The sequence below is a fragment of the Serinus canaria genome, chromosome 1A (genome assembly GCF_022539315.1).
Source record: "Serinus canaria isolate serCan28SL12 chromosome 1A, serCan2020, whole genome shotgun sequence".
NCBI classification, from domain to species: Eukaryota; Metazoa; Chordata; class Aves; order Passeriformes; family Fringillidae; genus Serinus; species Serinus canaria.
Window position 1 is genome coordinate 11,488,983 of NC_066314.1, and position 18,878 is coordinate 11,507,860.

General features: G+C 38.4%; 1 protein-coding gene across 2 annotated transcripts in view; it reads left to right on the forward strand.

Moving 5' to 3' along the window:
* Nucleotides 1–18,878, forward strand: part of MAGI2 (membrane associated guanylate kinase, WW and PDZ domain containing 2) — a 699,256-nt gene that overhangs the window by 524,133 nt on the left and 156,245 nt on the right. The window lies entirely within an intron of this gene.

Genomic DNA, 18,878 nt, shown 5'->3' on the forward strand with positions numbered 1-18,878 from the left:
CAAGCTGTAGCTACCAATCTCAAAGCAACTTTAGCTATGCCACCAGTAATAACAGCTCCACATTCAGAAGCAGGTGCCATTATTTTGTCAGATTTAATCAGCTAATCTCTTGGTTTAAATATCATGAATCAAAAGCACCATTTAAGCTCTCATATCTAAATGCTTCTTAACATAATGTTATTGTACTTTGTGGATATTTTGGAGTAGGGTGTAAGCACATATCAGTAGTCTTGTGAAAAAAGAAAGCTGAGCACAGAAACCAGATTTGGCATTTGGTAAAGATTCTGCTAAGCTGTTGGAGAATTAGTTATTCAGCTACATATTGGGAAAGCAAGTATTGCTTTGAGCAAGTAATTTGAAGAACAAACATAAAATACTTCAGCAGTGAGGATGATGCTGCTGAGAATCATGATTTACCTGAAGTCAGCACATGAACTCTTGAATATAAGGATCCTTGCAATTCAATAAATGCTGAGTTGTAACTGGAGGCAAATTCAGGCTTAATTGAATAGAAACATATCTGCATATCCTGGAAATCTCAGAAAAGCAAAAATGCTCAACAGTATGGCTCAGAAGCTGAAATGCCATCTATCCCATTTTATCAATTTCTCCATCTGCTTGCATCTCAGCCTGCTAAGAATATAGAATTCTTTTCTAATTTGCTGTTTGTCATAGATTAAAAAAAAATCATTATTTATCACAGATACAAACTTTTTCAACAGTCCTGTGTGTCTTTATTGTGTTTGCTTAGAAGTTTTACGGAATAAATAATTTTCAGTTACTCTGAAAACACTGTTTTGCCACTGCTTGACCTGTTGCTGCTATAACTTTATGATTATTAATATGAACTGTCACATAGTACAAAAGAGAGCCTTTTTTTAGGTTACCAAACAAATGGGTATTAGCTGATGTCAGCCCAGAATAACTTATTATCTGAGAAAACTCTTGACAACTCCAGTGCAGCAAAGAAATTAAGGATCAGCTTTCCAAACACGTTGAGGGGATGCTTGACTAGCTCTTAAAGGTCTTATTCTGCAAGAGATGTAGCAAGATAAATTTAGTTTTCTTGCAGCTCTGTGCTGCCAAGTCTATTGCTAGACTGTTTCTGGGACCTAAGTTGTGTAAATGTGGCTGCAGTGAGGGCTTGCACACAATAAACTGCATCATTTAGTCCCTTTGGTTCAATAGAAATCCTGCAAGTACACCTCAGTTCACAGTGAGGAAGAATCTGAAGGCTTGGTTGGACCTGAGAAGAGAACTCAGAAGAGAGAATTTAAATCAGCCATTTTGCTTTTCTGAATTTTACACCTTTACACTTAATTGGGGAGGAGTGGGGGGTTGTTTGTTCACATTCTGCTCTTTTCTTAAGCATCAGAACAGCTGTGTTTAATAGGCTTGAACTGAAATAGGTCAATAAAATGTTGCCTGTGTGATTAGAGAGAAGTTACTTGGATATGTAAATATGGTTAAAAGTCCTACAGTTTAGATTGGAATGTGATAGCGTGTACTATGTAGGATTAAGGGAATACTTTAGTGAAACAGGAAAGCAAATTTCTTTAATATTCAATTAACTTCAATGCAAAGGATTTAGATTTAAAAGATCTAGGCAGTAAAAGCAAACACCTAAGCATTTTCAGAAGGTGTGTGCCTCCTGAGTAGTCTCTGCATATGGACAAAAGCAAGAAAAAATACAGAGGCTAAATTTATTCCACCATTATACAGCATTGTACATTTCGCTTTTTTTGTACACTTGTATTGTCTTCCTTGTGCCTGTTTCTATGCAGTTATTTAAGCTATTTTTCAATACTTTTGGCAAATAATTATCCACTTATCGAGGCTACCTCAGATCTTGTAGATTCTGCCAGTGTCTTCTGCCCTGAGAGAGACAGTCACAGAATGCTTGATGGTGGGAGGGACCCCTGAACTCCCCTAACTCATGGTCACTGCAGCCAAGCCTGGCTTTGACCTTCCCATCCCCAGCCAGTGAGTATGACATCCAGCAGATCATTTCTCCTCTTTGTCTTCACTTGGATGAGAAAGTTCCTGCTGCACTCCAGGAACCTCTGCTGTGTTGTCCCTTCAGCAGATTGAAGTCCCTTCAATCTGTACCTGTCCCTTCAGGCTGGTTGAAGCACCCCATGATGACCAGGGCCTCCAAATGTGGGGCTGCTTCTCTCTTTCTGTAGAGAGTTTAATCTGGTTCTTCTGCTGAGGCTCTAATCCACCTGTCCTTCCAGGCCAGGCAGCCTGTAGAAAACACAGACCAACCCTTACCTCTCTTTGATCCTCATCCACAAGCTGTCAGTTGGCTCCTCATCCATCCCCAGGCAGAGCTCCATGCATTCCAGCTGTTCTATCATGTGAAGGGCAACTCTACCTCCTTGTCTTCCCAGCCTGTGCTTCCTAAGGGATCTGTAAGAAGTCCTCCTTCCCCACCTAGAATATTGCTTTTTGTCAGGCCAGTCAGGTTTGCACTCTGCACTGGATCAGTTCACAGACATTCAGATGCTCTAAGATCATTATTATGGGGGAAGAATGCCATATAAATGACTGATGTATTACTAGACTTGTGTCTGCTTCAAAAAAAGTAGTGGCAATGACACCTTGCTGGGCTGAAAAACCCACCTACACCACCATCAAGAACCAGTAGTCCTGAGAGAAGCCACTTTTTGACATATTTTGTACAAGTCACAGCACTTCTTAAGATTTCTGATTCATTTTGAAGGCTAATTTAGGGTGAATCAACACAAATTATTAGCAGCAATTTGCAGAAATAATTATTAAGAAAGGAGGGAACACATTTGTGAAAAGATATAAATTGGAACTGAGGATCTGGAAGAAGTGTATCTGAACTGTGACTGGTTGGAAGATGTAGAGAGAAAAGAGGGGGTGGAAGAAGCAACATAAGAAGTAGATTGTATGCAGAGAAATTGTCATTTCTGGAGACAAGTTGTCCACATTGCATGTCACCAATTATCCTTTATATCACAGAATGGTTTGTGTTGGAAGGGACCTTCAAAGATCATCTGGTCCAACCCTCCTTCCATGCATGGGGACATCTTTCACCAGACCAGGTTTTGCTCAATGCCCTTCTCGTTTCTCCTGAAGATTGCAATTCCATTGGAGTTTTTAATGTGATTATTAGGTCGTAGGTAATTATTCCTTCTTCTGAAGATAAAAGGGAAACTTAAGAATCCAGTAATCTGTATACTTGGAAAGCAGAGTCTTGAATACAGGAACTTTCCTTCCTTTTCTTATTTCCAGCTCCATGCCTGTGGGCACATGAAGTGTTCAGAACTCAGCTGAAGGTGAACCTAGGAAAAGATACCCTCAACCCAGAATGATACCCATGCATAGCAAAAACCACAGACAAGCAAAGCACAGCCCACCTGAACCCTAAACTTCTTTCAAGGGGAAATACATTTTGATGGGAAAAAGAGTGTTGAAATGAGAAAATCTAGACTTGTATTAAAACACAAAACTAGACAAGTCACGCGTTTCAAGTTTAAAAAAAAATTTGACAAAGCAGCATGTATAACACTAGGATTTGATGCTCTGAGGACCACTAATGTGTGGGCTGAGATTTTTTGATATAACAGATATAAGAAGCTTACATATTCTTAAGCTATTCAAGCTATAGAAGATTTAATTGTAAGAAAAAAATAAATGTGAAGCTACTGGTCAAAGATTATTTTAAGATCTGTAATGATAGTTGAGAGAAAGTACTGAAAGAACATGTGACAATATTAATAATGGGAAGAAAAGTGGAAAAAAAAGAATAGGGATGTTGAAGGAAAAAAGGGGCTAAATTGGTTTATTTAATTTAAAACTGTTACCCATATTTTAATTCTTTATGTAGTAGATTTTTTTAGGGTACATTTATCTTTGCTGCCTTTTTATATGACAGTGATGGGGTGTTGGTGTACTATAATTTGCTTCTATACTGGAACATATGGCAACACTGTCTGGTTTTGATATCTTCATCTTTTTTGTCTTGCATCAACTGAATAGAAATGGAGTTACAAATGTGAAAAATAATCTGTGGATGTTGTCAGTCTACACTATAGTTTGGAATGGACATCAGAAAAGAGACTATCCTTACTGAAAATTGTACTTTGACATTTTAGAAATCTGTTTATGCACATTTGTTTTATTTCTGTTCATTTAATTAGCCTATATCACTTCAAAAAGGAACATAAAATGCTAGAAGTAGAACCATTAGCAGAAATTCCCATTTTCTGGCCTCTAGATAACACAGAGGTTATCCAAAATAGCCATTAAGATGGAGGGGGGAAATAAAAAGAATAGGCAAAAACTGATCTAGGGAAAGCATTAAGGACCTTTGTGTGCTATCCTGAAGAGATCAAGATATTATTCTGGAAGAGAAGAGGAGAAGTTATGCAGTTGGTTTTGCTCTCTTTTCTTTCTTTCAAACATTTTCATCTATTTAAAAAGATTTGCATTAGACATGAGTTTAAATCAAAGACTGCAGACATACACTTTTAGATGGATTAAAAATTGAATTTTGTATTCATATTTGGCATCTCAAAACCATTCATATTGCATCAACTGAATTAATTTTCCCTTTCTTTAATCCAATATTTTGTTCTCACAGATCAAGTGCCAAACCAAGGTTTTGATTTTTATTGTATATTTTCCTTTTACTGTCACAGCCTTTAATTGTCCTTAATATCAGAAATGTTTAGCAATTTATCAAAATTAGAAACGTAAGTGGCCTACATATGAGGCAATAACAGTAGTTTCCCTTGAGCAGTGATCTCCCTCTGACCATTAGATTAGCTAATACAACAGAAAAAAACCCTCCACAAATAATTTCTTGCTTTTAAGATATGACATGGGCAATGGACAGTTCCCAGGGGTTAAACTCTGCTGCTCCCCATCAAGTGGTGACAGTGGTGCAGGTTTTTGGGAGAGGAGCCTGCTGTGCTCCAGGGAACAGTCTGGTTCCCACCAGGACTGGGTGCAAGGACCACCCAGGGCTGGGAAGTTAGTGCCAGTGGGAGATGCAAATTCATGTGTCCATGCCCAGAAATGTTCCTACTGCAGCAGCTTCCACATTATGTTTCTCTATTTCCTCAGTCCTTTTGCCCTGCTAAATATCCCTTCCTTCTCACTGCTATAAAATTACCCAGATTATTTCAGGTTTGCACAGTGTCATGAAAGAAAGGTTTTGGCTTATTTGTGTAACCTTGAATTGTAGAAGACTTTAAAAGTATCTGTATCAAAGTTGTGTGCTCTGCTTCACAATTTGAGCCCTTTATTAAGAGCTCCTCCTCATGAGAGACTAGTGTGATTACACAAAATAACATAGTCATCAACAGACCCACAGAAAATTTCCAGTCCTTTAAAGGTTTTTTTAATTTTTATTCTTGTAATAAAAAGAAATAAACCTATTGCTATTAGCACTTAGGAGAAAGATCCCAAAAGGCTTTGGGAAACTTTCATAAGAAAGAGAACAATGTAGAATCATGAGCAGGGCTGAATATAATCTCCCATCAGTCAAGGATAATTTGATCTGGGAAATGGTTTAATTGTTGTCTGGTTGCAGTGAATTATTTTTGCTACAGCAAAGAAGGTGCTGCTGCCTGCCATTTTTAGGGCAAAACAGCCTCCAGACTTCCAATTTTGCTGTGTGAACACACTGAATTGAAAACTGATGATTTCTGGGACCTTGATACTAATAGAGTATTTTTCATTACTTTCATTGGCTATTTCAGTATTTTGCAACCAAGTGTGGAGGGGAATGCCTGTGGTTGATTGCTATGAATTGCTGCTGTCTCAGTTCACTTTATTAAATTATTTCAGAACCTTGGAAATGTCCTGACAGCAGAAGCCTGACCTGCAAATCAAAGAGTAGACAGAGTTTAGCTCAGAGACACTGACACCAGTTGCTTTTAACTGCCCTGTTGTGAAGGGACATGAGAATGACCTTGATGCTTGTAGTACTGCAGTTGCTCAGGAGACCCCCAATTTTGCAGGTAATTAGATATCATCATACCTAACACAAGAGTGCAGGATACTGGAAATCTGAGAAAACAATGTGTATTGGGCTCTCATGGCAAAGTTTTGGTGGCAGATGGCTTCTCCCATGTCCAATGGCTACAAAATGGACCCACTGCTGGCCAAGGCCAAGACAATCAGTGACAGTGGCATCACCTCTGGGATAGCATAGTTAAGAAGCAGGGTGGGAAGGGAAAAAAAGCAACAGCTATATGACCCAGAGAGAGAAATGAAACAGACCTGTGACTGAAACAGCCCCCCAGACACCCAGGTCAGTGCAGAAGGAGGAGCAGGATGTGCTCCAGGCTCCAGAGCAGATTCCCCTGCAGCCCCTGGTGTGGCAGCTGTGCTCCTGCAGCCCAGGAGGTCCATGGGGAGAAAAGATCTACCTGGAAGCCCTGGAGGACTCCATGCTGGAACAGAGGAAGACTTTTTTTATACTTTCTCTGCCCTGTCCAGCTGAGGAGGAGATTGAGAGAGTGGCTTTTATGGGCACCTGCCATGCAGTCAGGGTCATCCCATAACAATTAAGTGTTGTGAACATCAGACTCTTTGGGACAATGTAAAACTGACAGGCCTGGTACAGCCTATATTTATCCTGTTTACAGTGTAGTCCTAAAAAAACTGAGTGGCATTATTTACCTTTATTATAGGAAGAAAAGGAAATGCAAATATTCTCAGGAGGACCTTAGGCTGACATCTAAATGAGTTTTAATTTTATGAAATCCTTGGGATGTTAAACACTCACTGGTGAGTTATATATTTGTATCACTGGGGCCTTTGTGTTTAAAGGACAATCAGCATATAATTTTAAAATCCTACTATACAGCCCCCCCCTTTTTTTTACACTTTGTACAGATATGCAGACTCAGCTTCTGCAAACTCAGAATTTGTAAACATAAACATTCTCTCTTCTTTAGGCTATGTGGTACAAACTGAATGAGCAGTTTCCTTATTTTAACTTGCAAGAGACACCCTTGTCTTCTATCACATTTAGGTGACCAAAGGTTATCCTGCTTAAACAACAGACAACAACTGACTCAAACAATTTCAAAAAATAAAAGGGGAAAAGAAGAAGAAAAATCAAAAACAAAAACAAAAAAAAGAAAGAAAAAAGAAGGAAAAATTGAGGAAATAGTACTGATAAATGAGAACAGATTGACAATTCAAGGAGAGACATAATACATGGAGGGAAATGAGCAATTCAGAACCAGTCCAAGCAAGACTTTCCCAGCTATCATGTCATGTCTTCCTCCCCTCACAGGCACACCATTGCTTTGTCTCAATATCTCCACCAGTCTTCCTGTCCCTTAGTCCTTTCTCCTCTTCTAGTCATTTTAAAATGCTGGAAGGAAAAAGGAGATTAAAGACAAAAATGAGTTTTGAAGCAGCACCATGTTCCCTCCTTCCCCTTAAACTCCTTTACTGTTAAACAGTACAGATTTTCCTGCAGCACCAGCTGCCTTGTGTAATTAGCACTGCAACTGAAAAGTGGAAAGCTAATACATTTTTGTCATTTCACTGTGTACTCTGAGGCTGGCAGAGCCTGCCATTGCCACAGGTGTTAGAAGTGTTCCAACCCAAGCAGTTTACAAACATGGCACTTGCACAACTATTTTTGTCAGTGGAGCAGAGACAAATATGCACCTAAAATACATGTAGCATTCAGTTCCCTGCATTTTTAAGGCTTCTGATAAAAGATTTGAGGCTTAATTTTTTTTCTCATGGTACAAAAATCATCTTTTCTGTGAGCACAGAGCAGTGAACCAGATGTTAACCAAGCCTGTGAAATGCAAGCACCTAAATACAGTTTGAGGAAGAATGTAATCACTAGTTTAAATCCACAAGTCTTCACTGTAGCTCAGCCCAAAAGGCAAACTTAGGAACTGAGCACCCATATTCAGTAGGTATATAACATTTTGCTCAAAATAATTGAAGGTTGCTAAGGAAAAACATAACTAGCTCTTGGAAAGTGCACTCAGTGGATATATCATAAATTATAAAGAAACATGATCTTTTCCCATTCTCCTGCATCTGAAAGCTATGGCTGATAATTTCACCATTACTTTATGTATCAGTAGAGTGCCTATCAAGAGAGGTGTAAAATCAAGTCCCTTCCAACTCTGCTTGCCTTTAAGACAATAGTCTCTACACCTGTCCAATACAGAAGTCTCAATAAATTTTCTTCCTCTGAGTTCTGTCTGCAGATGGTCAGTACAGTTTATTAAGTTTCATGAAGACTGCAAATGACTGAAAAGAAACATAATCAGCCAGGAAAAGTTGATCTGTTCTGTACTTATTTGCTCTTCCCTGGTTATTAAACAGCTATTCATAGTTACACACAATGACAACAAAATCAATCTTATCATTTCTTCTGCTTGCAATTTCTGCAGTTTGTTTGTCTGATGTACTCAGACTCTTTTCTAGCGCTTTAGGGACAGCCTTGGTTGAACAGCAGTTTTTATATTATCTTTCTAGCCCTCATCCATGCATTTTTGTAAGTAACTGAGGCTGCACACAGTAAGGTCATGCTGCTGCCTTTCTTACTGGGCTTTCTAAATGTGTTGACATTGAGGGGACCCAGCCTAATCACTCTGAATTTTTATCCTGAGCCATAGGAAGAAACCCTCAAAAAAATTCCATCAAGTGTCACTAGGTCAGTCTGTAAAAGATGCGTCTTTGTAGGCCTTTATCTGATCACTTCTATGCTGGTTTACAGAAGAATTAGAAAAGCAAAAAATAGTTAGGCAAAGCTAGGCTGAAGTGAAATACTGCAGTGGGAGATCTGTTTAATGTTTGTGGTTTTTGTTCCTATATTCTGTAGTACCTTTGTGGCAGACCATACAGCTTTTGGGATAGTTGTAGCAGAAGCAGTCTGGAAGTCTCTTTTATTTAAAGAACTTGTAGTGACCTTGATATTTAACAAGCTGAAGGGACTGGAGTACAGTAAAGAGCAGAGATTAAAAGACTGGCAGAAAATGAGGAAATCAAATTGAAATTTGTTTCTTCTGCCACTGATTTGGTACAGCTTCAGTTTGGAAATTTTACTTCAACCATAAAATGGGATTAAAATTAATCAATTTCATTTAAATAACCAATTTCTAAAATACCCATGCCAGGGCATACACTGGGGAAAAGGTTACTTTCTGTTGGAATTAAGTAGATCAGTTGCTGATTCCAAACTTGCATGTATCAGTAAAGTGAAAGTCAGATGCCTCATCTCTCTGGGCTGATGTTTATGATAAAGGCAGCCATGACTGAGTAACCTGAAGAAAACATTGCTAGATCTTTATTGTATTATCTCCTACAGCTAAAACTATTGAAGGAAAAGTGACTTAGAAAGCTGATTAGTTTGTCATTGACACAAATAGATGTATTAATTCAACACTGAAATTGCAAAGTGCCCTCATGAATGCAAGCAAATTGTGTCTGCTACATTAACAAAGGACCACACACTTGTTTCTCATGCAAAGTTCCTTCCTGAGGCTGCCACAGAACCATACTGAGAGTGAGTTTTGGCAGATGGCATTACAATTCAAATAAAGAAAAATAAGCTTGTGAATTCATATATATTTCCTTGTCACTCAAATGCCAAGGGATTTTTTAACATAATGTTTAAAGTATGGAGTGAGTGTCCCCATAAATATCACTAATGCATAACAATGAATAAGTTATAACAAGAGGTTTCAGAAAGCAGTTCCATGCAACCAAAGCAGATTTTTATTGATTGTACAGCAAAGCAAAAAGTAATAAAAAAATGGGCCTTTAAAGTTTTCACCCTGAACAAGGCAATGATGCCACTGAGAGGAAAAAAACAGCCTCTGATCTTATTTCAGTAGTATAAATGAAGAATTGCTGCTTCAGCAGGTACAGTGTTAACATGAATTTTCCCCAGTGCAATGTAATCTCTCTCATCAATTATATTGATTTATCTATTTCATCAAATACTACTTAAACAACTACTGTATCTGCATTATGTATATGCAGCCAAGTTCAGAACTGTAAAAACATGTTATTAAAAAGCATGGTAGTCATGGAAACAGATCATATAGAAAGCACCTCGAGGAGGATTCTTCTATCTGATTGTATAGAACTTCACTGGCCACTTTATAAAACACAGAAATATAAGATGCCTTGTACTTGATCACAGCTCTAGTTTATTTAACCTCCTCTCAGATTTCTATCCAAGGTCATCTGGTGACTCTGAGGCAGTTGCAGCTCATCACAAATAAGTAATGTGCCTTTGAAATTTTACAGTCTTGACAGGATAGCTTTTTATTTGTAGACCACCCACAGATAATCAGTTCATTGTAAGCATTCAAATTATTACTTGGCTATTTTATTTTTTTTTTTTACATTATCACTACAGATGCTATATTTTTCTGTTTCCTTATATAATACATCTATCCATTTCCACCACTGTCCTGTCAAATAAAATCAAGTAATTGTCATTTGTTGTAATAACAAGGCAGAAAAAAGCCACCAGAAAGCCAGACAGCATTATTCTATGTGATTTATTTTGAAACATTGACTTGAGACTCCCAAGGCCCAGTGAGAAAAAGAGAGTCATGAAACAAATGTTTTCTAATGTTGATTGAAATTTTAATTAAAGTTCAGTGTTATTATTTTAAAAATCCTTCAGAAACAAGGCAAAATAACATTTGACCAGGAAAGAGGTTTAGAAAAGATGAGGGAAAAGTGTCTTCCTCCATGCGCAGGAGCAGCATGGCTGTATGGAGGTCTCCTGAACATCTGGCTGATGAAGAGTCTAGGTACAGTCTGAAGGAGGAAACAAAGTCAGCTTTGCACCCATCAACATGGCCAAGGGCGTGGCTGCACTGGGACCTAGCCAGGCTGCTGGACTGGCCCAGCAGAAACCTTGCCAATTTCAACAAGGACAGGCGCAGAGCTCTACACTTAGGTAGAAACAAAATCTTGCAACAGTACAGGCTGGGAACTGATTTGTTAGATTGCATCTGTAATTCTGAACCCAGTTTTTGGGCCCTATGATACATAGGAGTTCAGCAGAGGGCAACCAAGACAGGCAAGGGCAGGGGCACTTACCCTGTGAGCAAAGGCTGAGGGTGTTTCTGTTTCCCCCTTAATAAAGGCACTGAAAATAGCACTGAAATGTGCCATTTGGGTTTGTTACACAATTATAAATGTTTTAATTTGTAAGACTAGAGGTTAAGTGGTGAACAGGTAACTAAAGTTGTTGAATTTGAGTGACTAAATACCTGGCAGCCTCCCATAAAATCTGGCCTGCACTATTAGTAGATACATACTTTTATATGGATCTTTTTAGGTCAGTAACCAAATTTGAGGGTTAAGGTTTTATAACAACAGTAAATTCAGGAACTCCACAAATTTACAGGGTATGCAGTTGAACCTATAACAAGAACACAATGAATATAAAGTAAGAGACTGGAAAGCAAATAGAAGAAAAGCCTAACTCCATGACATCATGCATTTGTTAGATAGAAAACATTGGTTTGCAACAAGGCTGGATCGATACAGTCAGTAATGAGATAAAGCACTGAAAGATTTGAACATCCAAAAGATCAAACAGAGTGTTTCTTTTCAGTCTGGTTTTTTTTTTTTTTTCAAAGTCTAAAAAATATAGCATAAAACAGCTGGGTTAATAAAATCAGTTTCAAAGGCAAAATCTTCCACATTGCAGGTCTATGTGGCATGAGGCAAATCCGCTGAACTTCAGGAATACAAACTGATAATGCAGTGTGCAGTTGATGTACTTAGGGCTCCTCTTCTGCAGGCAAAATGAGTGGGGCAGTGCCAGATCATCTGATTGCAACCCCCCTGCCACAGGGATGCCTTTCCCTAGACCAGGTTGCTCCAAGCCCCATTTAGCCTGGCTGAACCTTGTTATAGATGGATAATGAGATGATTGGCTCTCTGGAATATTGTGTGAATATTAAGAGACGCTTTAGTGATGTACAGTTATGTTATTGTAGTTTAGATGGCCTCTGTTCTCCCCATAGTTCCCTTTCCCCCCCTGTATTGTTGCCATCAAACAACCAGGGTTGTCTAGGACAGGTAAAAGAGAAGGCTGTACATGTGTCCCTTGCATGGGGCAGTTGGGAATGGAAAAGCTTGGTGCTTAGGGGGTGTGGCATGGCAACACCTGACCTCCAAACCAGTTACAAAGCAGTTTCCAAATGGCAAAGAAGAGCTGACTGACAGACTTTGGGAGGGGCCAGGGCTGGTGGATGCAACCCCCAGGGGTATAAAAGACTGAGCATCCAGCTTGAGGATGAACCAGCCACGTGGTATCCATGAGATCAGTTCCCAGCACTGTGAATTTTTCCTCATTTAGTCCTTTTGTTGTATTTTTGTCAAGGTTTAATAAACATTTTTAAATTTTCAAAGTGAGCAGCTGTTTCTCACAACCTTGCACCAGCTGGAAGGGCCACCTGGGCTCGTGGGCACGAAGCCCACCAGGGCACAGGTCAGGCTTCTCCAGCGAGTCGGCATTTGCAGAAATGTCCCTCATCCTGAAGGAACTTCACTCCTAGCAGTGCCCATGTCAGCTAGTTTAAAGCTCTGAGCTGTGACTCTGCTTATGTGTACCCTTTGTTATATTAAAAATGAGGTGGAGCATCATTCGACGCAGAATTCAGAAATTTTACCATGCTCTTCTTGGAAGCGAAGGCACACTGCTGCTTTAGTATTCCAAGGAAGCCTGGATGCATTCCTATCCAGGCTTCTGAGCAAGAACTTGTAGCTAAAATGTGAGACATCTCTGTTTCCCCAGCAACATGCTGGTCACTTTAGTGGGAACTTTGAGATCAGCAAGGAGCTGGTTTATGCTTCTCTCTCCACAGAAGTTCTGTAATATGAAGCAGGTACATGGCACAACTAATGCAGGAGTAAGGACAAGAACAAGATAAAAGGGTAACAAGATATGATGAAAAAAATTGTAACATTTTAATAATCTTTTTTTCAATGTTTCCGCTTTCCTCAAATCTATTCTTTATAACTACATGGAAAACAGGATTTTGCAATTTGTTTGAAATCTTTTAAGAGAAACTCTTGGCTTTCTCTTGAAAAGGCCCATGGAAAGTACTTTTGACCAGCTTATTGCCCACTTGCCTATTAAGTACTGAGTTCCTTATTAAACCTTTATTAAGGAAACAACCTCAGGCACTGCCTACAGTAATCTACCTAAGTTCACAACATGTAAGTTATTTCCCCCTTATTTATTTCTACTTGATTGGAGGTTTTAATTTTTATTTGACTGAAAAGCTAACAAGCCTTTCATAGATTAAATAAAAACAAAACAAAACAAAACAAAAAACAAGCAAACAAAGAAACCCCAAAACAAAACCAAAACAAAATACTAGTAATTCATTTAACACTTTGTCACTATTAATGCAAATCTTAATTAGCATTGCACAGTTCTTCATGTCAGAGGAATCAAGAACCTAATGTTAAAAAATGTCACCACTGCTGCCAATATTTCACTTGGTAACAACGCTGGGAAAAAATATTATTGAATTTATAGCAATATTAAGTAATCTATGTTCTACATAATTAAGGATGTAGCATGTCACAATAAGCTGCACAGAAGGAAGAAGATGCATTTATAAATGTATTACTTACACATTTACTTCCATTCTGCAAGGAGAAATTTTGCATAATGACATTTTATTTGTGAGAATAAATTGCACATGAATGTTTTTTGATTGCAGACAGAACTTAAACAGTCATGATTCTGTGAAGTTTGCTGATGAGAATGGCAGTTGGAGAACACGAGTTTCACTGAAATTGAACTTTTATGGCTTGACTTGGAGGTGGTACATTCACTAGGTTTTCCAGATCTTCCATGAAAGGAATAGTCAGTTTGGGTTTTTCTGGGAAGGTGGAATTGTCAGTCCTACCTTTGTTGTTATTTTCATTGAGAGAGTGAACAATTCAGCTTCCATTTTCATTTAATTCTTTTCTCTCCCCACCCACTCGGTGTTACCATAGCATGTACCTGTTGATTTGGTTCAGTTTTTGAGCTCCAGATGGAATGCAGATAGGTGACCTAGAAAAATTCATATAGGTATGGGGGTAGTAGGTGAAGTCTTGATTTTCACTGGGTAGTGTTATCCTCTCTTTCCTCATGGCAGCCTGTATCAGAGGTTTCAGGAGCAGCAGCACAGCCACAATGTGTTTCATGTATCATCTGGACAATGTGGACTTGCACAAACAAAAGCATCCAAACAAATATCTCTAACCCTGAGCTCCTGAGGGAGCAGCACAGCCTGCCTGGAGCAGCATTCACCCCCTGGGAACCTGTGTGCTGTGCCTTAGGGTATTACAAGCAATGGGAGTTTTTTGTAAGCCATGCAGTGAGGAACACTGGTTTAGACTTAGAGATAAATATTTGCAAATACTGTATCTCTTAGAAGAACTGGAAGATTGTGCCACTGCACTGGATTGTGGGGCTGCATGCTTTTAACTTTTATTCCAACTCTTTTGATACCCTTTCCAGTAGGTAACTGACCTGAAAAGGCAAAACTGAATTTGAAACAGGGATAAAGAAAAGATAAGAGAGAAAGCAAGAGATGAAAAAAAAAACACAGGCTTTTGAGTGGGAAGATACAGTGTTTTTTTTTCTGAAAAATCTTCTATATAGGTTAGAAAATGATTCCTGGCCTCTGCCTCAGTGTTAACAAGGCAGGTGAACCAAACTTGTGTTGACCTCCACAGCTTCCACACACTCATTGACAGTATTTTCAATAACAGCAGGCATTATATTATTTTTTTCTCTCTCATGTTATATTCCTTTGAACTAAACAAATATTTTGATTTGCAGCTGAATATGCTATCATCTTTCTTTCCAGTCTGTCAGTGGGGTAATGACACAATGCTGTCTGTTGTTCTGAAACCTTGAGAAGTTTTTATGACTCTCTTTAACTCAGTAAATTATAAACTTCAGAAAAATTAATCTCCAGGCTTGGTATTATGCTTTTTCATCTTGGCACATCAAGATCCAAAATGTACACTTTCCTCCATCCCTAGAGAATGTTAAGTGGCACCATTAAAAATCATTCTGAAATGCAACAGCTTTCAGAAGACAGAATAAGAGCATCTGCACCATTAGCATAAGCAGTCTGTGATGAGAAGGCACTACTATTGATTATTAAAGCAACCTGCTCAAATTGATATTAGTCTTTCCTCTTTTCCCTTTCTTTCTTTTTTTCTTTCCTTTTTTCTTGCTTTTTTGCTTTCTTTTCTTCTGACTTTCATTATCACTGGGCATTTAACTTTTAGGAAGGCAATTCGGAATTAAAAGCTCTCCCAGATGGTTACTGAGCAAAGGTTGTTTTGGATGACTGGTGTTGGCTAGATGCTGCTTCTCTTGTAAGGAATAAAGCATGCATTGCAAAATCTGGAGGATATAAATATGCCATAGAGACTGTCCAGCACCCTTACATCCACTCATGGTGTCAGCATTGCCAATCACTGCACAAACTATTACTGATTTTTAAAATATTATTTTATAAATATTCCTGAACAGACTCTGCACTGGATGATAGGAGGCTGTTAGATATTTAAGATTTAAAAATAAAAAGGATTTTTAAATTTTTTTTCCTTCTATAGAGAGAAAGCCTTCAGCAGTCTACAGACTTGGAGGACAAGAGTGGTAGAAGTCTTGAATTCCTAAAGATGAAGATGTCTGTCATACTATAGCACAGTACCCATGAACCAGTGCTTGTAAAAATTGCACAGAAATGAGCATGCTGATACTACCAAATGAATATCAGCTGAAAGATGTAGCTCCTTTCCCTATTCACATCCATTAGCAATCTCCTTCACTAGTCTTGTACAACAATTCTCTTTTACAAATATTTAATGTTCACTTTCATCCCTAATGATCATCCCTGGGTACAGTGAAATCAAAAGGAGAAACTGCAATGTCCTCACCCCTAATCTGGCAAATGCTAAGCTTCCTGTTTTATAAAGCAGTAAAGTATTTCTGTCCTTTAATCTTTCATTTCAAGAGTGAAAAATGGAATAGATGCCACAATTTAATCTAATGAAAAATAATCACAGTGCTCCTGAAAGCTAATGTAGCAGAAGATTCTTCTTAGAGAAGCTCTGTAGTAAACTACACTCCACTAATCTTATTTGCCATTCTCAACAGGCAGGGGCCTGGGGTTTGTGCTCTAGCAATTCTGTTTTACTGGTCAACACAGAATTTTAATTAAACACAGCTTATAGGGCGAATCTTGAATGGAATAATAAAATCAGAGCATAACCTTACATGGGGTGTATTATGGTACACAAAGGTAATCTTGTTTTTCTTTCTTCTGAACCCATGGCTGTCTTATGATGTTAAATAATCAGTCGTTCAATCCATGCATTTAATAGTGGGTTCTCCTTAGTGTGTCAAATACATTGAATTTTTACAGACTTTTACACTAGAAAATGGAATTTTTGTTTTTCCTTCTCAATAGTTGTGCCAGTTGATAAGTACAATGAAATATTACCTTAGGAAAAAATAAGTCATTAGGTTAATAGTGAATCCTCAATTATTTCAGATTTTTATAAATATGTAAAATTAAATATGTTATCTGCATCTGTATTCTTATACTGGATATACTTACATAAAAATACTCACTTTCAAAATTGGACAAAATTTCTCCTTGTTTATTTATTTTTTTCATACTTTGAAAAAATGCATCTACTAATGGACTTTGGGAGAGGAGCCTGTGCACACCTGTGTGTGCATGTATTTGGTGGTGGTGTGTTTGTGTTTACTTTTATGTGTACAGGTCTTACTGGTACCTGTCTGAGTTTTCTTTACAGAAATATAATTTTAGATGGACAGATATGAAAGCAGCAGGAAGTTCATTAGCAGAAGAAAACTGTGCAAGGTTACATGAAAATAAAATGTACTAATAGTATTTAAGCTAATATTTTATATTCATCCTGTATCATAGTGTTTGGTAAGAGCATAATATTTCATAGCAGATTTTTGCCTTGCTTATCATGCATGAGTTGGCAATGAAACTTTCTGTAGGGGCAGTACAGGATTTGTGCATCAGCTGATTTCTTTTTGAATATTTATGGATTACACTACACAATCTTGTCCCAAGATACAGAGGATTTTGCGAGAGCTGTTGTAGGGTGATTCACCTTGTTTTACTCAAGTTCTAAGATCTGCAAAGAGCATCATCAGGGCTTTCTAATGCTTAGAGCCTTGACATGCCAGTGATGTGTCCCTGCAACAATGTAGGTCAGCAGCCTCCTGGGCTGCACTTGGCAGAGCATCAGCACCAGCAGACCAAGGAAATGATCCTGCCCCTCTGCTCAGCACAGGTGAGGCACAGCTGGAGCTGCATCCAGGCCTCCCACTATAGCACAGACATGGACATAAAGAAGAGAGTCCAGTGAATGGCCACTATGACTATTAAGGATTGGAGCATCCCTCCTAGGAGGAAAGGATGAGAGACCTGGGACCTGAACCTGGGATTGTTTAGCCTGAAGAAATTAGGGTTCAAAGGAGATGTTCTCAGTCTAAATAAATACATGAGGGGAGGTGCAAGGACAGAACCAGGCTCTTGGCAGTCGTGTCTGGTAACAGGACAGGAGGCAGAAGGACACAGGCTGAGTCACACAGAAAGGTTGTGGAGTCTCCATCCTTGGATATATTCAAGTGCTGACTGAAGATGGTCCTGAACAATCTGATCTGGCTGACCCTGCCTTGAGCAGAGGGTTTGGGCTAGACAACCTCCAAAGTTCCCTTCCAACATCAACTATTCTGTAATTCCAAGACCAGATTGAATAACTTATGCTGCCTTATTCCTATGAAAAGACAATAACAAAATAACCCTGACAAAAGGAGTTCAGAATGTGGACTTAGGAAGATTTCAAAACTAACAATATTCTAAGAATAATAGGAAAAATTGAGTATCAACATTAAGCCTTCTGTTTAAAAAAAAAGGTAATTTGGAGTTTCCTCATCTGCCTGTCTCCTGCAGAGGGTTGTATCCTTCACTGCAGGACTGGAAGAGGCTGAGCAGAAACATCCCCTGGGGGCAATGTGACATGAAGTTCACAGCAATCTAAACAGTTTCATTCAAGAAAGGATCAGCTGCTACAGATGCATTTAAAGGAGAAGTAACAAGAGGTTAACATGGCCTTTTAATCCTTTAGCCTTCCTTTTGCCACTCAGGCTTTACTTTCCTATTTGCCCCTTTGAGCAAGTTAATAATTGTTTATTCATATTGTCAGTGAAAAAGTAAGAAAAAGCTCAAGTCCTCCAGGAGTACTTCTTTATGACCAGTGTAATGACTGTTCAATGGGAGATACATCAGTTCTATTCTGTCTAGTTCAGTACTCATTGTCTCCAAGGAGTCAATTTAAAATAGTATGACAGAATTTAAAAGGGAAAAAAAAAAATCTGAGATAAGGAGTTCCAGAGTCAAATTTTCTCTTAGAATCTCAGCACCACTCCCCATACATTGTGTCATAGTCTTTAACTGCACAGAGATCAATACCTGTTCATAAGGGGAATGCCCACCCCTTTGTGAATTTCCTCCATCCATGTCACCACTTGGTGCTAAAGTTTTTACTCTGTTCATGTCAACTGAAATGCTTGTTGCCTCTGTCTGGTGCCTTTTAAACACAAGAGGAAATTCTGTTGGCAGTATAATATTTTTTTAAGCATTCAGTGTCAGTGATAATAAAATAAGTATCGATGTACATGAATATATGGCAGTTTGGTTATAAATGAATGCAGGTTGATTTTCAAGATTGTTGAATTAATATTTGCAACAGTTTCATTTTTAAGACTAGAATGTTTTAGGGATCTCTCTCTCTGAAAAATATAGTTAGCTTTATGT